We start from the raw sequence: 13,553 nt of genomic DNA, 5'->3' as shown, positions 1-13,553 counted from the left end.
GCAGCAACTGCATGCCCGGGAGCATGCGTTGAGGAGCAGTGGGAGGGTGATTTAGGCCAAAAGAATTAAGTTGCAAAAGGATGCCGGGTGCATTAAAACTTGCAATCCGTCATTTCCCCGGGCGGGACAGGAGGTGGATGGGCGGAGAGCTCTGCCGCGACCTCCCCTCTCCCCCTAAGCGGGGACCGGCCAGGAGGCCGAGTCCGGGCCCCAGGTAGACACGGATTCCGGCCACCTGTCCCTTTAAGAAAGTTGCGCCCGCGGGCTGGCGCGCGGCGGGCGGGGGCCGCGGGGCCGGGAGCGCTCGCGCTGGGCGCCTCCACCTGCCCGGGCCGCGGGGGTGGGGGCCGGGCCGCGGGGGGTGGGGGCCGGTGGGGGGGCCCGGGTCAGCGCGCCGCGCGCCTCCCCGGCCCCCTGTCCCGCGTGGAGAGTGAGGCGGCCGGGAGCGCGCGCGGCGGGGCTCGGCGGCCCGGCCGGCGGCAGAGGTTTTCGGGCTCCGGGGCCGCGAGCAGAGCCCGCCGAGCCGTTGGGGGCCGCGGCCCGCCGGTGCGCCCGCGCTCCCGCCTTCCCCGCCGCCCGGCCCGCGCCGCCGGCCGCCCCGCCCCGCCTTGCGCCCGCCGCGGGAAAGGTGGCGCGGACCGCGGGCGGCGGGCGGGGACAAAGATCCCCGCAGCCCCCTTTAGGCGCTGGAGTTAGTTTGATCCCTTGAGAAAGTCTGCGTTTCCGGCGCCCTCGCTCTCCAGCCTCCGTTGAAATAATTTGCCATAGTAACGACAATCAGTCATCATCGTCACGGTCACCCTCGATTTACTTCCTTATATATTTCTGACCCCCTCGCTTAGTCTTCACGGCAGCCCCTCGGGAGACAGGATGGTCCCCTTTTTGCCTCTGGCGAACCCGAAGCTCTGAGCGGTCACGAGTGGGCCGAGGGGACACGGCAAGTGGAAGAGTCGGGATTCGAACCCAGAGCGCTGGGACGCCACGGCCCCTGCACCTGCTGGTGGGCAGCGGGCTCAAGTCTGCGCCTCCCGGGCCCGAGGCAGGCCAGGCATCCAAGTGCTTCCTGCATTTCTTGTGATTGCCCTGGCGTTATGTATCCCGTGGCAGGGGAGCCGCGTCTCCACACCTGTGGTTGGGAAGCCTTTCCTAACCCGTGCTTGCGTCCAGGAAGGAGCCAGGGCTCCCTAGGCTGGATGTACCTGGATTTCATTTCTCATTCAGGTGGGCTGTGACCTTGGCGCTGGTCCATGTCCTCCTGAATGGTTTTCTTTTAGCACCTGGGCGCCCTTATTGCTTTCTTCTCTGCCAGGAGTTAAATACACCAGCTTGCATTCTCTAGGGGGAAAAATGGAGTTTACAGATGTTAGTTAAGGTCACGGTCATGAAACTCTTTAAGTTTTCATTTCTCTCTGAGCTATATAGATTCAAATTTTGCATTTTGCCTGCTTATAAAGGTCGTTTACATTGCTTTGAATATCCCTTCGTGACCTATAATTCGTGACCAATAATTAATTTGAAGGTTAAGTTGTGAGAATTGAAGGTATTCGAGTTTCTTTCTGTTAATCCTTAATGGAGTTGTATGTAAACGGAGGTGACTTCACAACCTTCTTTTGAGATAACAGCCCTTTTCACTAAGGTATAATTTTGTATCTTTAGAACAGTTTGGTAAGTCTCTCTTCTGAAAGTCGATGAATTCAGTAAATCTTTTTAAATAAAAGGCATCCAGTCTGTGCGTTCTGTAGACTCATTCACTGTAGAAAAGACAAGCGGGGACCCTTCATTAAAAGGCCAAAAAATAAAGATTCAGGGTGTTCTGGGCAGTCCTCAAAACCTTCCTTTTCCTTTGAGAACTTGGCTGCTCTGCCTGGACTTTTGGCTGGGAACCATGGCTACTTTACTAAAGAATTGACATTTTAAGTTCTTAACTTCAGGAATGGTTGGTGAAAATATTGCCCCTACTGTTGGGGGCATGCAGAAAACCCAGTTAACTTAGCAGAAACCCTTCTTTTGTTACATTAATGCATTTTCCCCTTTTATAAATATTTGGCATTTCTCAAGCCTGTTGAATTATCCTTAATTCAATTAAAATTAAATAATTTTAAAAAATTATTATAAAATTTAAAAAATTAAATAATTAAATAATTAAAACCAGAAACGGGAAGAGCTGGGGGATCCTTGTTTAACAAGGTCCCACGCGATTCTGTGATGAAGTAAGTGTGGGCACCTGTATTAGGTGATAGGCCAACGCCCTTCTTTAAATGAAAGGGCATGAAATTCACCTGTGTCTGTGGTGTTTTAGCTCCTTATCCTTTGCTTCTGGGTCGGGAACGTCTTAGATCAATCCTGACTTTGCAAACGTTACCTGCTTCCCTGCTAGGAGATTTCTAAAAGGCTCAACAGACATCCCGTTCACCAGACCTCTGATTTTTACGGCAAATCTTCGGGAGGGAGCAAAAGCAGTAGGTATCTGGCTTTTCTGCTTACTCTCTGGGTTGATGTAGTGGAAAATGCTCTCATGGGGCCTGTGTTGGATAAGTTTTGATAGTTGAGCAGAATCATTTGCCCAGTCTGTTAGGAGCTAAGGTGCCTATGGCTATGTGCAAAATATTTATTTATGAGGTTAATGACCTGCTTAAAACCAACTGGCTCATACCTGGGAAGACCAGTTCCTCATAAGCAATGTGTGAGTATCGTGTTCGTACTGAAAGATTAAAAACTATGAATTCACTTAGTAAGTTTAAAGCAGCTTTTGTTTGCTGAAGCTGCCTGATTTTTTTATTTCGGGGCCCTGACCATTTCTTCTTTAATCCCTAAGTTTTTGACTTTCACTTTATTGTTCCAAGTTTCCGGTGGTAGGGAGGGAAGGGAGCATGGTTGGGATTACATGACTTGTAGCAATAATCATTTCTCTCTCTTCCACTCTGACCCTGGGCTGGTACAGTGAAACCCCAGGGCCCATCTCCGAAGCAGAAATCACAAGTTGTTTTGTTCTCTTCTCATAAATGATTAGACGACAACAAATCCTTGAGGCCACAGCGTCCTGTGCTTGTCTGACTCATAGTAGGCACTCTGGAGAGGTATAGGCTTTGAAAAAGAGTTTTTGTTTTTTTCCCTTGTCCATGGCTTAACGGGAGTCAGGTGGCATTTTCTCATTAGAAAGTTCTCAACAGAAAACATACCCAGTCTGTATGCCCCGAGGCTCCGGGCCGCTCTTAAAAGTCCCTTCTGATGATGATTTCCTAAGAGGTAGGTTCCCTAGCCCTGTGAAGCCACTGTGTGATGTCTGAACGCCGCTTTCGAAGATGGGAGCATAGCATTTGTTGTGTTTCTTTGGGAAACCGTGAAAGGATGTGGGTCGTCGATCTCCTTTGCTTCTGTTAGCATGATTGATACGGGTATCACGGTTCTCTCGGAGCACGTTTGTAGAGGAACTGCTGCTTATCATTGTCCTACATCTTATTTAATAAAAGGACGCCAGGCCCTCCGATGTTTCCAGGAAGGGAATACTAAGATGTTTCTGTATCTCTGTGATCTCCTGCCTTTAGCCCAGACCCAGTTCCACCATTGTCCCATCCTACTCTTCAGAATAGTTCTTAGTAACTTTATATATATATATATTATATATATATTATATATATATTTAGCCTGTTAGTGTGACCGTCAAATATGCCCTGAGCAAGTCCTAGAAGCTTTACTCCATGTTTCTGCTCCTTTTATAACAACCTCATTTCATCGTTTTTGGCAATATGTCTGGGTATTCCTTTCAGCAAAAGCTGTTTCTGTTGACCAATTTTTTGGGGGTGTCAAAAGAAAAACCAGAGACCTTTTCGGGTCTCAATAGTAAAAATGCTTTAAAAAGCTGGGCCATCTCTTGGCCGGTACTGCTGAGTATCTACACTATTCCAATGCTGACCGATAGATAACTTTTCTTGGCCCTGGGGATAAAAAACTGAGATACCTCCTGAATCCAAAAAAAAAAAAAAAAAAAACCACCTGTCAAATTGTTTGGCATCATCCTAACTGTAAGCACACTTGATCTTGGGGAAAGTGAACAATGCTTATTCTCATAACAGCAATGCCATATGAAGTAGAGTATTTATCTAGAACACCATTCCCTGCAGACTTGCGATGTGGGGAGGGTATTCTGGGGGAGGGCTTCATGAGGCTCCAGGTGTCTCTCTCTTGCCCTTCCCTGGCTGCAGGGCTTTGGATGGATTCTTCCCCCTTCCTTTCTTTTCCCATCTCTAAGGGAGAGTAACAGCAGCCATCCTGCAGGGCTGTGTGAGGCTGGGAGAGCACACGGTGTATAGCAGGTGTTCAGCGAACAAGGGCTGTGTTTCAGGTGGCTTTGTGTTTCTATAGATACTTGTCTGGTAGCTGCATTCTTCTGGAAAGAAGTAAGGAATCAGTTGAGTTGCTCTGGGGAGCTGTTTCAGATTTTTAAGAGTCTGAACGTAGCTGTTCTCTAGTGATGTGAAGGGCTGGACACAGCCTGACGCTGACTTCCAGGGAGCTTTTACCTGACGCTCCCTCCAGACTGTGCCATTTTAGGTATGAAGGTATATTCAAGGTCCTTGCTTTTGCCCCAATCCATAATCTTACCCAATCTAAGCCCTTGCCTTCATTCCACGAGGAAATCCCCGTGGGCAATCACCATCTGGGGAAGGCTGTGTTGTCCCTTAATTCCAGAATTGATTTAATCTGGCCACTTTGTGGCTCCTGTAGTTTCTCACTGTGCACGTCCCATTGCTCCGGCCTCTAGACCTGTGTTATAGGCTCAGTGAACCTGCAATGCCACATCTGTCCCTCCATGTTCCATTTTCTTTGTCTTTTTCTATTGGCTTCTATCAGAGGTCCTGAACCAGTGATGTGCAAGTCACATTCAGCCACAGACAGGCTTTGTTTGGCTCAAGGACTTGAAACACCAACCAAAAAATAACCCTTGAATTAGAAGACAGCATTTGAAAATCCTTCAAGCTGGGATTTCCAGCTTTTCTTGAAAAATCGGAAAAGTTGGCCACGCTCGGCCAAGAATCCCATGAGGTAGGCATCGGCTGGGACTGAACACCGCTGCCCCCAGTTAGAGGGATGGCCCTGTGCTCTTCAGTTTGCCACAGGCCTGGCCACTCCTTATCGCTCAACCTTAATGTCTAGGTCTTTGCCATTTGTCTTTGACAGTGTTTTTTTGTTATTTGTTTTTCTTTGAAGACAAAAACAAAATGTGTGTGTGTTTACATGTATGCGTGCACCCATGTTGCTATTAAAACCCGAGAAGGATTATCAGTGGCTAATAAAAATAATCTACCCTTTTTCTGCAACTTCCTCTGCTCAGCAATGTGCTTCGCACATCCAGCTCAGTCCTTACAATGCTGTGGGGTGGGTGTTACTGAACCCATGGGAGAGATGACGTAGTCACTCTGATTTGGCTTACTTGATCTGTTCGATATGACCGTGTCAGGGGATGGGGAAGAAGTTGTTTATAGGACCCCTCCCTTGTACTTTCCCACACTAAGCGGTTTCTCATGGGCAGGGCATTTTAGGCATCTCTTCTTAGGATGCATGGCTTGGGACAAGGAAACAAGGCAGGTCCCACTGGTAAAGACGCAGCTATGTGCCAGGGAATTGCTATTTCTCACGCTGGCCCCATAGAGACCACACACTCCGTTTATGGGCTAGATAAATGGAGTTGAACACACTGGGCCGTACAACGTGCGGACCACTTTATAACTCTGTCAAATAACCGGATCTAACCTCACAACCGTCTGATCCATAAGGGAACATTTGAACCCACCCTAAAAAAGTGTAGGAAAAATGAATTTGATATATTTGTTTTAATCTAATGGAAGGGCTCTTCCTTAGTAAAGTAGATGGAAATGTCTGGTATCCTCACTTTGGTTAAATTTATCACCCCCGAATAAGGGTTTTTAAAATATATTTTGAAATGGATAGTTACAATGTTTGGGGTAATACCTTTGTATAATTAAGACATTGGGGGGAAGCATGCCTCTTTAAAAGGAATATTCTGCAAGCTTTAAGCCAGCTCTTTTTAATATTACAGACTGATTTGGGGGGGGATCTTCCTGGGGGCACAAAAAGACCTTTAATAGTTCATTGTTCAACTGAGAATCCAAGCTCCAATTTTTTCATTGTAAGCAGCTCTCTCCTTCAAACGCCAAACAACCCTAACTGGTTTTAAAAGACGGTTCAGGGAACTCCGAGTACCACTATTTCATGTTTAGATCGTGTTCCCAGTAACAAAAAGTAGCATGCTCACTTACTAAGAGCCCCTTCCCAAGGCTCTGGACTGTTGTTTGTTTGTTTGTTTGTTTCTTTCTTTCTTTCTTTCTTTCTTTTTTTTTTTCCATATCTCTCCCCACTTGTGTCTAAAGTGAAGTGATTGTAAAACAGAATGGCACGTAAACTTATTCAAATACAGCACTTTGTGGACACTCTCTGCTTTTTATTGCAAGGTAACAATCCCGGCTGTTTGTTTTAGAAATGGTAATGTTGTATCATTGTAACAAATTATACTTAAAAATCATTTAGTGTGAAATTGCAGATTAATCCCATAGGGATAGGGTATTAACAATCACCCAGCTCTTTGGAGCATACAGATGGTGAATCTGGGATTTACAATAGGAACAATCACTGATTACATGCATGGGTGTAACGGACAAAAAGGCCTCCACAACTTCAGCTTGGAGAATACGGTGGAGGTCCTAGCGCCTGACTTGTTTGGGACTCTCCGTTCCGAAGAATGCCTGTTGGATCACCTAGCCTATGTGAGCTTCTGCAAGCGCGTCCTATGTGCTCTGAAACCTACCAAGGGTTGTCTCCCTGTGCTTCGCTTCCACCCTTCTAAATGCCATTAGAATTGGTTGAAAGAGCAATTTCACAGCGGGGTGTGCAGATGTGCCCAGCCAAGAGCACTCATTATCCAAACCATTACCTGCTGTTCACTAGGCACCAGGAAGAAAGTTGTCACGCACGGGGACCGGGGGCCGGGGAGGGCTCTGCACTTCAGAAGTGAATCTGTGCCCGAAATGGAAAGGACCCCTAAGTACAATACCTCTGATTTTGAAACTTCTTTGGCAGAGCTCCAGACTGCAAACCCCAGGACTTGCACGCTAAGAAAACGGGGGACCCGTACACACAGTCTTGAGTACAGACCATGTTACAGTGAGTGACCAGCCAGTGTGTGCTTGGGACTCTGAACTCATTCAGCGAGTAACTGTGATTTCTTTTAAACTATATACTTAAAAATAACTCCCTGAACTTCTAAACTCAGAATAGCCATTTCAATGTCAGTTTAGATTCCTACGTAACTTTAGATACACCCATATAAGTCCCCTCCCGCGTCTCAGCTTTGATTTTTAGATGCACGGGTAAGAAAGTTTCCAATCAAAAGAACAAGTTGGGGGTGGAGGGGTGGGGAACAAGTTGTCTCAGAAGGCAACCAAAAAGCTGGAATGCCGGAAAGAATTTAATATAATTCTCTTGGCTTTTTAGGGCTGTTTCTCAAAAACAAAACCCTTTTATCTGGATGAACGTTTTATTCCAGATATTCTTTATCCAGACATTGTTTTGTTGACACTGCTTAGAGCAAAATAGGAGTGGAGTCTAAGTGGATGTTGTCTTTGACCGGAGAAACTGTTTTTTGCTTTTAGGCAAATGCACCCCACACTGGTTTTACTGCTTTTCCTAAACGCAGGGATTTGTGACCCTGATGGTCCAGCCGAGTGGTAATGACCGTGTCCTCTCTATCGGACCCGTTAATGACCCTCCCAGAAGGGTTTTACAGCTCCGTCTTGAGGGGACGCTTGTAAGCTTCTCAGGATTATTCTAGAGGCGCTTTGCAACTGGCCCTTATTTTAGCCCTGCCTCCTGGGAGCTGGGCTGGGAACAGAATCAGTGGGGCCTTTATTGTCATGGTAGTAACACGGAGGCAAGGCTCAGTCCTTGGGAAAAGTCTGTTTTATCAGCTTTGAGACCCATAATGGCATCAGATACAAAGTATATGGTTGGTGATACACTCCTTTAAAAAGGAAGGATTTGCTGGGGCGCCTGTGTGGCTCAGGAGGTTAATTGGACTGGCTCCTGGTTTCGGCTCAGGTCATGGTCTCAAGGTTGTGAGACTGAGCCCTGCATCAGGCTCCACACCTAGCATGGAGCCTGCTTTAGATTCTTTCTCTCCTTCTGCCCCTCCTCCTCAGCTCCCACGCATGCGCCCGAGTGAGTGCTTTCTTAAAAGGATTGGCCAAAGCTGAAAACCTTTGATTTTAACCCATAGTATAAACTAAATATCCATGAGTACATTCTGATATAAATCCTGGAAGAAATAGATAAATGTACGAGAGTCGAATATTCCTTTCAGAAGAATCCCAGTTACTGTATGTAGACAACATCTGGAAGGGGAGCATGATTGCCCCCCTTTCCCCTTCCCCTTCACTGTTGAGCTGGTCTTAGTGACCCCGCCCCCTAACTTACAGCATTTAGAGAGGGAGATACAGTAACTTGACAGCAGAGCAACCTGGCACATATATTGACCTTGACCAAGAGATGAAGGGTAATGTCAGCAGTGATGCCCTGGGGATCCCATGCACCACCCCCTGATAGGATGTGATGGGATGAAAAGGCACAGAGGCACTTCACCCCCGTGGTAGCCTTCTTAAAAAACCTTTAACTTCAGTCTACTCATGAGGAGAACATTAGAAAATCCAAAATTGAGGCTCATTCTACAAAATACTGGATCGGTACCCTTGAAAACTGCCATAGACCTGAAAAGCAACAAAAGTATGAGAAACTATCTCAGACCAAAGGTGAGGACATGGTGAGTAATGCTCCGTGGTACACTGGGTTGGATCCTAGAAGAAGAAAAGAACATAGTGGGGAAAAAAAAAACAACAACAATAAAATGTGAATCAATTCTGGAGTCTGTTTATAGAAATGTGCCACCATTGCTGTGACAAATACACCATTGTAATGTGAAAGGACAATGGGGGAACTAGGAGAGGGGTAGGTGGGAGATCTCTGTATAATCTTACAATTTTTCTGTAAATGTAAAATCCTTCCAAATCCATTCATTTAAAATCACGTAAATGATACCTCCATGTTTGTAGCTGTAGGATTTCCAAAGGCCAAGAGGTGGACTCAACCGAGTGCCCAATAGTGGAGAGGTGGGTTAATACAATGTGGTTACACAGGGAACATTCAGCCTTAACACGGAAGAAAATTCCGACACATGCTACAACATGGAAGAAACTTGAGGACATTACACTCAAATGAGATAAGCCCAGTCACAAAAAGATAAATGTTGTAGGATTCCTCTTCTATGTAGTGCCTAGAAAAGTCAAATTCATAGTGACAGAAAGTAGAATGGTGTTTGCTGGGTGGGGGAGGGGGGACGGAGGGTTACTGTTTGATGGGTATAGAATTTCCATTTTGAAAGATGAAAAAGTTCTGAAGATCTGTTGCACGACGATGCAAATGTCCTTAGTACAACCAAACTGGACGTAATATGGTAAATTTTATGTTCTATTTTTAATCAATTTAAGGTTTTTTTTTAATCAAGGAAATGCATAAGACAGCTGTACAAATGAGGAAAGCCTTTGCTTCCCATAAAAAAGGCCTATGGCTGGGTTCTTAGCCTTGATGCTATTGACATTTGTGCTTGATGATTTTTTTTAAGATTTTATTTAGGAGGGGGGGGTGGGGGGGGAGTAGAGGGAAAGGGATAAGAAGACTGTGCTCAATGCAGAGCCCGACAGGGGGCTTGATCCCATGACTCAGATCAGGACCTGAGCCAAAACCAAGAGTCAGATGTTTGACTGAGCCACCAAGGGGCGCCTTGATGATTCTTTACGGTGGGGGATCTGTCCTGTGCATTGAAGGATGTTTAACAGCATCCCTGGTCTCCCCACCAGAGGCCCATAGCACCCCTTCCCCTATCATGGCAACCAAAAATGTCCTCAGACATTAATGTCCCCTGGGTCCCAGGGAGAAAGTTGCGTTGGCGGAGAACCATTGGTCTACTGAAAGACTAGGGAGGAAAAGAAACCGATCTTAAAAAAAAAATTGTCTAGACCTTCACTGTCCAATATGGTAATCGCTAGCCATATGGGACTATTTAAACTTAATTAAAATGAAATGAGAGTTTCAGTTTACTAGCCACATCTCAAGTGCTCGTTGGTCACATGCGGCTCGTGGCTACCATATTGGACACCACGGATGGAGACCATTACCATCCTCACAGAAAGCTCTATTGGCAACAGTCTAGGTGTTGTGTTTAGCCACTGTATTTCTCCTCTCACCCGCTTGGTGTGTGTACTCCTTTTTATTTTTTTATTTTTTTTTAAAGATTTTATTTACTATTATTTATTTGACAGAGATAGAGACAGCCAGCGAGAGAGGGAACACAAGCAGGGGGAGTGGGAGAGGAAGAAGCAGGCTCATAGCAGAGGAGCCTGATGTGGGGCTCGATCCCATAACGCCGGGATCACGCCCTGAGCCGAAGGCAGACGCTTAACCGCCGTGCCACCCAGGCGCCCCTGTGTACTCCTTTTTAAAGTCCTTTCCAGGCTATCCGTGTGCGTGACGTTGATCGTGAACGACAGAGCAGATCTGCCATTAGCAGATAGCGCCGGTAACTGTCAACAAAGGCGCCCCTTGTTACGGGCTCACAGCTGCCCTAGTGGGGAAAAACATGAATGGGGACAAAAAGCAAATAATTTGTGAGCTGAGCTTACCTACCTGTTAGTGATCCCAGCAAACACCTCTCAGAGCTCCTTTGTTCTGTCTCCTAAGCATCTAACAGCACCCATCGCTGAGGATAAGCCTGGTTAGCAATCCCTCCCAATTCTGGCCATCCTGGTGTCGGCCCCACGCAGCTGGGTCTAAGGAGCCGGCAAGCAGATGAAAGCCGAGGTCTGCTCGGCCCTGAAAGTGAGGGGTAGAAGGACCATGCATGCGTTTGGGTATTATACTCTGTAAGCACCTTGAAGTGGTTTCTGGGCTTTTCTACTGTAGGTCTACTCTCCTTTCTTAGGCAAATAAAAACTAGCTGTTCGTATTCAAACACACCTTTAATTGTCAGACTCGGGAAATGCAGACTTCCTCCTCCTCTTTCCCAAGACCTTGAAGTCACAGAAATAGGCACGGTAGCATTAGGCAGGGCCTTTCAGTGAGAGGGTAGTTCTGTGAGGTCTGACACTCAGCGAGATCCTTGCTCATAAGGGGGGTCAGTTAACTCTTTCTCTTTACCAAAAAAAAATTTCTCCTTTGGTTGTCAGGGATGGGCTGAAGTCATTCTCTTATGCTCTGTCTCATTCCTTGTTGGTGTTTCAAAACTCAAATGTCAAGTCCCTGTCACCTAATGTATCCATCAGGTTTTGGAAAGGACTGGGCTCCTAGTGGGGGAGGGGCATAGAGGAGTGGGGGATGGTGTAAGGCATTTGTACACCTTTGGCTGATTTTTTTAAAGTAACAAATTAGGATTTTAAAAAAATTTTAAGCATGCAACATCATAGTAGTGACAAAAACCAAGAAATACATAGAAATTAGCCAGCCTTGAAGACATTACGCTAAGTGAAATAAGCCGGTCACAGAAGAACAAATGCTGCATGGTTTTACTTATGAGATCCTTAAGATAGCCAAACTTGTAGAAACAGTAGATTGGTGACGGCCAAGGGCTGGGGGGAGGGGGACATGGGGACTGATTCAACAGGTGCGAGGGTAGAATTATGTAAATAATTTCTACAGAGCCGTACAGCATAGTGCCTATAGTTAACTGTTAAGAGGGTGGACTTCGCGTTAAAGGTTCTTACCACAAGGAAAGTAAATGTTACAGGCGAACAGAAAAACATTTAGCCAAAGAATACAAACCATTGGTTGGTTTTTTTAAATCTAGTTTCAGGTATAATTGACAAAATTGTAAGATACTTAAGTGTATAACGTGATGATTTGACACACCTGTACTTTGTGAATGGGTTCCTCCCATTAAGTTAATTAACCTGTCCATCACCTCACCTATTTTGGTATATGTGTGAGAACATTGAAGTTGTGCTCTCTCGGCCAATTTTAATTATACAGCAGAGTTACCAACTGTAGTCACCATGGTTTACATTAGATCCTCCGATCTCACTCCTTTTATAACTGAAAGTTTGTACCTTTTGACCCACTTCTCCATATTCCACCCCGCTCCGGTCCCTGGCAACCACTTTTCTTTTTTTTTCTTTTTTTAATTTTTTTTAAAGATTTTATTTATTTATTTGACAGAGACAGAGACAGCCAGCGACAGAGGGAACACAAGCAGGGGGAGTGGGAGAGGAAGAAGCAGGCTCCTAGCGGAGGAGCCTGACGTGGGTCTCGATCCCACAACGCCGGGATCACGCCCTGAGCCGAAGGCAGACGCTTAACCGCTGTGCCACCCAGGCGCCCCTGACAACCACTTTTCTACTGTTTTATTGAGTCTGACTCCTCTAGATTGCACATAGACGTGACGCAACGCCTTATTTGTCTTTCTCTGGATTATAGCACTTAGCATGATGTCCTCCAGGTTCATCTGTGTTGTTGCAAATGGCAGGACTTCCTTCTTTTCTGAGGCCGGATAATATTTCAGTGTGTGTGTGTGTGTGTGTGTGTGTGTGTGTGTGTGTGTGTTTACACACACCACATCTTCTTCTTTTTTTTTTTTAAAGATTTTATTTATTTATTCAACAGAGACAGAGACAGCCAGTGAGAGAGGGAACACAAGCAGGGGGAGTGGGAGAGGAAGAAGCAGGCTCATAGCGGAGGAGCCTGATGTGGGGCTCGATCCCAGAACGCCGGGATCACGCCCTGAGCCGAAGGCAGACGCTTCACCGCTGTGCCACCCAGGCGCCCCCACACCACATCTTCTTTATCCATTCATCCATTGACAGACACTTAGATTGGTTCCATACATTGGCTATTGTGAATAATGACCCAACGAATAGGGGAGCGTAGGAACCTCTTCAAGATTGTGATTTCATTTCCTTTGGAAATCTACCCAGGAGCGGGCTTGCTGGATCATACGGGAGTTCTACGACGTTCTCGAGGAAACGTCATACTATTTTCCACAGTGGCTGCACCAATGTACATTCTCACCAGCAGGGTGCAAGGGTCCCATTTTCTCCACATCCTCTTCAACCTTTGCTATTCCTTGTCTTTTTGATAATAGACATCCCTGTGTCTATATCGGAGGTGATCTCTCTGTGGTTTTGGTTTGCATTTCCCTGATGATCAGTCAGGTTGAACATCTTTTCATGTACCTACTGAACATTTGTAGGTCTTCTTTGGAAAAAAAATTGGCTATATAAGTCCTTTGTCCATTTTTCTTTGGGTTTTTTTTTTTTTTTTGCTATTGAGTTGTATGGGTTCCTTGGATGTTTCGGATAAGAACCCCTAATCGGGGGGCACCTGGGTGGCACAGCGGTGAAGCGTCTGCCTTCGGCTCAGGGCGTGATCCCGGCGTTGTGGGATCGAGCCCCACATCAGGCTCCTCTGCTATGAACCTGCTTCTTCCTCTCCCACTCCCC

The 13,553-nt window shown here is 46.2% G+C and overlaps 1 protein-coding gene across 1 annotated transcript in view; it reads left to right on the top strand.

The window, feature by feature from the left end:
* Positions 1 to 13,553, top strand: part of MYO1H (myosin IH) — a 132,968-nt gene that overhangs the window by 25,409 nt on the left and 94,006 nt on the right. The gene's annotated exons all lie outside the window — the stretch shown is intronic.

Source organism: Ursus maritimus, unplaced genomic scaffold (assembly GCF_017311325.1).
Source record: "Ursus maritimus isolate PB19 unplaced genomic scaffold, ASM1731132v1 scaffold_33, whole genome shotgun sequence".
In the NCBI taxonomy this organism is placed as follows: domain Eukaryota; kingdom Metazoa; phylum Chordata; class Mammalia; order Carnivora; family Ursidae; genus Ursus; species Ursus maritimus.
Note: the sequence above shows the minus strand (reverse complement) of the source record. Positions and strands in the feature narration are given on the sequence as shown.